This window comes from Sinocyclocheilus anshuiensis, unplaced genomic scaffold (genome assembly GCF_001515605.1).
Source record: "Sinocyclocheilus anshuiensis isolate Anshui unplaced genomic scaffold, SAMN03320099.WGS_v1.1 scaffold407, whole genome shotgun sequence".
Classification (NCBI taxonomy): Eukaryota; Metazoa; Chordata; class Actinopteri; order Cypriniformes; family Cyprinidae; genus Sinocyclocheilus; species Sinocyclocheilus anshuiensis.
The window spans coordinates 2,396,342-2,402,341 of NW_015552593.1; the positions used below are offsets into that span (position 1 = coordinate 2,396,342).

Sequence of the window (6,000 nt, forward strand, 5' to 3'; positions counted from 1 at the left end):
GGCTGTAATGAAATCAAAGTTCAAGGTTTAACAGTGACAGTGAGTCTCTGAGACGTGGCCGCCGTATTTCATTGTGGAGACAGGGAACTATCATGTAAAGCTGTTAGGACAGACAGCATCACACAAGTACAAACTTGAACGGAGTCTGTGAACAAGAGCTCTGACACATACTTTTCATTGGTAAGAGCTGAGTATCACTAGACCTGCTATTGACAGGATTTTCAACTATTTGACGTCCAGCACTGCCACAAGTGTCTGTCTGTGCCTTTTTTCGTAAAAATGGGATGATTTGTGTTAAACTTTCAGTAACGATAACTATCAAATGGAGCGGATAGGTTGTGCTATTGGTGGCGTGTGCAGGCATAAACCCAGCTGGAGGTACTTGTCAAAACAAGTTGGATTGTACAATTTAAAACCATTACGCCTATGAAGAGTCCCCGTAAACCATAATTACAAACCTAAATAATATACATTTCTGTTCGTAAGTCCACATAACTTTGGTTGTTAATAGAATTTTTGTCTTTGAGTGGTCTGGTCTAGTGGTTGTAATGTCAAGTCTGGTAATTGATTAAATTTTCAAACTGGTTCAGCTGAAAGGTTGCTGGTATAGTGTGAGGAGCAATCCATAAGCCATCACCATTGTGCCCTTGAGCAAGGCACTTATTCCCAGGTTGCAGCGGGGGGTTGTTCAAGTTCATAGCTGCGTTCTAAGGGGACATATAAAAGTCACTGAACTTTTATATGTCCCACTATTCAACTGGACCTGCGTGGTGATAAATAAAGATTCTATTACATCTTCACCGCTTGCGCTCTACACTGTCCCATAAAAGCAAAACATATTTGATTTTAGTTTTCACACTGTTTTCTCTTAATCAGAGCATAATTGAGCTAAATCATAGCATGAGAAACCAGATGACAAAATGTGTTAGTCCAATGTCCAGTTGTAGATGAGTGCTATTCATTTTGAAGATCCCTTAATAATTTTTCCCTAGTGGTGGCTGTTGCAACAATGAAGGTGAATTGGCTAGAAATATCACTACTTAGAAATCAAAAAAGCACTTTATAGGTGACTGAGAAAGAGAGTAAGCTTCATTCTACTTGACCTCCTGAAATATAATATCTGGCCTAGATTCATATTCTAAACTTCCAGTGACAACAAAGATGATAGGATGGAAAGGTCAGACATATTGTCGGGTTATGTTAGATTTTTAGAATGCTTAAAAAGGGAAATGGAGCACCATAATCTCCTGAGAAGAGATGGAAATTGAGAACTGAAAGGGGAAAGACTGTAATTTAACGCACAGTAATCATGTTATTATATTATGCAATTCTATCAATGCTATGGCAAGTTTGTTTGCTTTTTGAGAATAGATTGTGTATGTATTTTATGCGTAAAGTTATCGCAGTGTCCATATTATGCTGTTCATAATTCCTACAACAGGAATACTCCAGTTTAAAAACTCAGATTCTCCAGCAGAATATTATACATATGTACTATATATTCCTGCATGGTTTAGATGTTGGGGATTATTCTTCTGAATAACAACCACAGGATCATCTAAACACAAGTGTCTGATTAAAATGCTTCTATCCCTAATTGATTTAATACCTAGCACGGCCTTAAATGTACCCCTGAGACGAAACACTTGGCTATTTGGAGGACTTCAGAGGCTTGTTTGGAATAAATCATCAGCTGCTGTTTGCTCCCGTAATGACTATAGGACAAGATCTGCCATTCTGTTTGTATACTCACTTACAGTATCAACTCCACTAATGTACCATATATCTTTTATATGAGCATCTTTAAATCACAGAAATGTAATTAAATTTAGCTATACGCATGCAGTAAAAACTGTATTACTGCCCTAGGAAAATGGTATGATCAAGCAGTAAAAGTGATTCAGTAAAAAATTATAGTAAACATTTGGCTACCAGTCCTTGAAATATTGGTTGTGTGTAAAGAAATCATTAGTATACATGGGATTTTGGTTAATTAAACTGACATCCATTAGGAACGGAGAATACATACACTATATGTTGTGATATACGGTGCATACAGTATACAGTGCATGTATTCATTATGCAAAAAGAATCACAAATATTATGGCGTCATGACCTAGATATTAATATAATATTGTTTTGCGAAGTTAATTGCAATTTCCCTTATTTCTGTTTTTTATGTTAGGAGTGTGAGACTCATCCTTGTCTTAATGGAGGCTCATGTGTGGATCTTCAGGACAAATATGCCTGCATATGCGCAGAAGGTTTCACTGGGAAGAACTGTGAGATTGACCACAATATGTGTCCGCAGACGACTCTTAATTTCTCCCTGTGTTTCAGTGGAGGGACATGTGTGGATGGACCAGGGGCCAACTTCACATGCAGGTAAAAACAAGACTCTAGATGGAACTTCTGATGTTTTTGTGTATGATGTTCAACAATTTTGCTCTTGTTGTCATCCTAATTTCTTGGTGCCTTGTGGAAAGCATTTCCTATCCAGGGCTGCATTGAAACAGCATTTGATTGTAGAGACCATTGGTGGTAATGGTTTCTTTGATCTACTTGTTTTTACGATGCTTTTCGGAAATGGTAAATTAAGGCCTTAAATGTCTCAAATCAGTGCAGAAAGTATTAAATTCATAAAGTCATGGCATTAAATATTGCATACATTCCTTAAAATGAATGACTTCCTCAGTATTTTTGTTTTTCAATACCTAAATATTCTTAAATCATAATACATTTACTTGAGGTTCAAATGTAAAATGAAGTCTTCTAGGGGAAAATTTAGTTTTTAAGTTGTGTGATCAAAAGTACAGTAAAGGTTTTTTTTTTCATGTTGTAGTGATAGGGAGCTGTTTTTTGTTTGTTTGTTTGTTTGTTTTGTTTTGTTTTTGAAATTAATTAAAGTAACGGATATTGGTTGGAAGATGTAGCCTACTTTCAAACTTTTGAAACTTTGAAGTGTTGTTAACACAATTCATTGTGTGCTCCCTAGACATTTACATTAAGAGAACATATTGACTTAGTGTTCCCTTCAATTTATTCCTTTTTTTTAGTTTTCTTTACTTGGTCTTAAAAAGGTCTTTAAAAAGTATTAAATGGAGTTTTGGCACCGATGGAGTTTTGGTTCCTTGCCACTGTCGCCTTTGGCTTGCTTAGTTGGGGACACTTAATATCTGGCAATATTGTCGGCTTGATTGCACAGACACTATTTGTAGAGAACTGAACTGAGCTGGACGATGACATCACTGAATCAACAATGAACTGACTTTAACTGAAAAATGTACTGCTTGTTATCCTCTTACATTATTAACACACTAATGTAATGTGGTGTTTGGGTTTTGTCATGTTCATGTTTTCCATGTCTTTTATTTTGAAGTACCCGCCACATCAGACCTTTTACACGTCCCGACCATCATGTCAGGAGTTGTTCACGTCATGCCTGCCAAGCCAAAGCCTGCTCACGTCACATCTGCTACACCAAAGCCTGCTAACGTCTTGTCTGCCAAGCCCAGAGCCTGCTAACGCCATGTCTGCTACTCCAGGACCTGCTCAAATCATGCCAGTTTCAGAGTCTGCTCACATTAAGCCTGAGTCCCCGGCCAAGATGGACTCATGCTTGAGTCCCCGGCCAAGATGGCCGCCACGCCTGGCCGCCACGCCACACTCTGCTGCCCTTAATGTAATGGTGGTCGCCATTTTGAGCGTGTGGACTGCACACTGCGCTCCGGAGTCCTCTCCTGTCCACGAGTCTGCTCCTGAGGCCTCTCCTGTCCCATGGCTGCCCGATCTGCCTTCTCCGCTATGGCTCCCCGCTCTGCCTGTTCCTCTTCACGGGCCTGGCCCTCCGTCCCTCCCCCAGTTCCGCCTCCACTCCACCACCCTCCAGGACTTTTTTGGATTTTGTTTGGGTGTCTGGAGCCGCCCTTAGAGGGGGGGAAATGTAATGTGGTGTTTGGGTTACAACTATTTTCCTGTTTAACATTTTAAAGATGCTTTGACGCAATCTGTATTATATAAAGCGCTATATAAATAAAGGTGACTTGACTTAAATGGACCTTAATCAAACCTGCAGAAACCCTCAGTAACTATAAACAATCAGACTGGAAATAATTTGTTCACTTAAATTCATTCAAAACCACTAATTTGTTCACAAACAAAACACCACTAACAAGTAAGAGCTGGCTAAACAAACTTACATTTGCTTGCTTTATTTTAAAATATAATTTTAAATGCCATACACTGATCCAGACACATTTCCACAGTTTCTCTTGGTTCTTTCTAAAGGTCTGCCAGAGTGGATGATTATGCAGCAGCTGCTACAACATTATCGCTGAACTAAAGGGCTAAAATTGCGTTGTGGTGCATTGCACATTCTGCATAAAAGGGCCCATCCAACACATAACATATCTCATTATCTCATCCTCCTAAGACAATATTCGAATGTGAATAAGCCCCCTGTCCAGAGTCTCTGATTAGCCTGGGTGATAATGCTATTTGCAATTCTCGTCGTGTCAGGTGGACAGATGCACGGACAGACAGACAGCTGTGGAATGAGAAAGCATTGTCTGTCCAAATGAGGCCTCATTGGATTGATTTTCTCAAATGGAAAACATTTCCCCATCCCACTTTGTGTTTACTCTCATTTGAAATCACTTGTGGACTGATGACTCGCAGGCCGATTTTATTAAAGCTTGTCTCATTTGGTAATGGACAAAAGCACACATTTTAAAGACTAACAAATTAGAGCTCAATCAATTTTAAATCAGCTTCCGTCGTTTTGCATAATGTTAAAGATTCAGAACAGATTGAGGGCTGATATGCTGATATGAAAGCCATTAAAGCTGCCACATAAAGAAAAAATGCCTCTGAATAGGGAAAGAAATTATATATCAATATTTATATGAAATATGAGATATTATATGAAAATTATTATACTTTGGCCATGTTTACAAACATATTGTGTAAAGTAAAATAGTATATAAAATAATTCTCTAATATCTTTCATACCATAGTTGAGAATCTTGGTACAAATCTTTGTGCAAAGTTTGGTTAAGGTGGAGGTTTCCTGGAGCTGTGAAAGTCCTGAAAAATCTGATTTCGAATAAAGGGCTATTAAATGCAGGCACTAGTATGCATACAAAATGCAAAATATAACATTCTCTAAACATCTTTTCTCATATCCATTTTACAGAGGACAATTTATAGAAAAAAAAATAGCCTGGAACTTAAAAATTGACTGATGTACTGAATATAACATTTTTTGTTTTGGTTTTTAGAGTCTTGTTTTCATTTTTTCACATTTTTATATTACACAAAGATAATGCAAGTAAATACAAAATGCAGTTTTTAAATGATGATTTCATTTATTAATGGAAAAAAGCTGTCCAAACCTACCTGGCCCTACATGAAAAATTAATTGCCCCCTCCTGTTAAATCATGAAAGAACTGTGATTAACCACATTATTTTAGAAAGCTGAGTTACATTTCACTAGCCACACCCAGGCCTGATTACTGCCAGACCTGTTGAATCAAGAAATCACTTAAATAGAACCTGTCTGACAAAGTGAAGCATGCTGAAAGAGCAACACATGCCGCGATCTAAAGAAATTCAAGAACAGATGAGAAACAAAATAGTTGACATGGATCAGTCTGGAAATGGTTATGAAGCCATTTCTAAGGCTTTGGGACTCCAGCGAATCACGGTCAGAACCATTATCCACAAATGGAGAAAACTTGGAACAATGGTGAACCTTCCCAGGAGTGACCGGCCTACCAAAATTACTCCAAGATCACAACGACAACTCCTCCAGGACATCATAAAAGAACCCAGAACAACATCTAAAGATCTGCAGGCCTCACTTGCCTCAATTAAGGTCAGTGTTCATGATTCAACAATAAGAAAGAGACGGCAAAAACGGCATCCATGGGAGAGTTCCAAGGCAAAAGCCATTGCTGACCAAAAAGAACACAAAGGCTCGTCTCACATTTGCCAAAAAA

The 6,000-nt window shown here is 38.2% G+C and overlaps 1 pseudogene; it reads left to right on the forward strand.

Moving 5' to 3' along the window:
- Positions 1 to 6,000, forward strand: part of LOC107665563 (protein eyes shut homolog) — a 218,051-nt pseudogene that overhangs the window by 117,464 nt on the left and 94,587 nt on the right.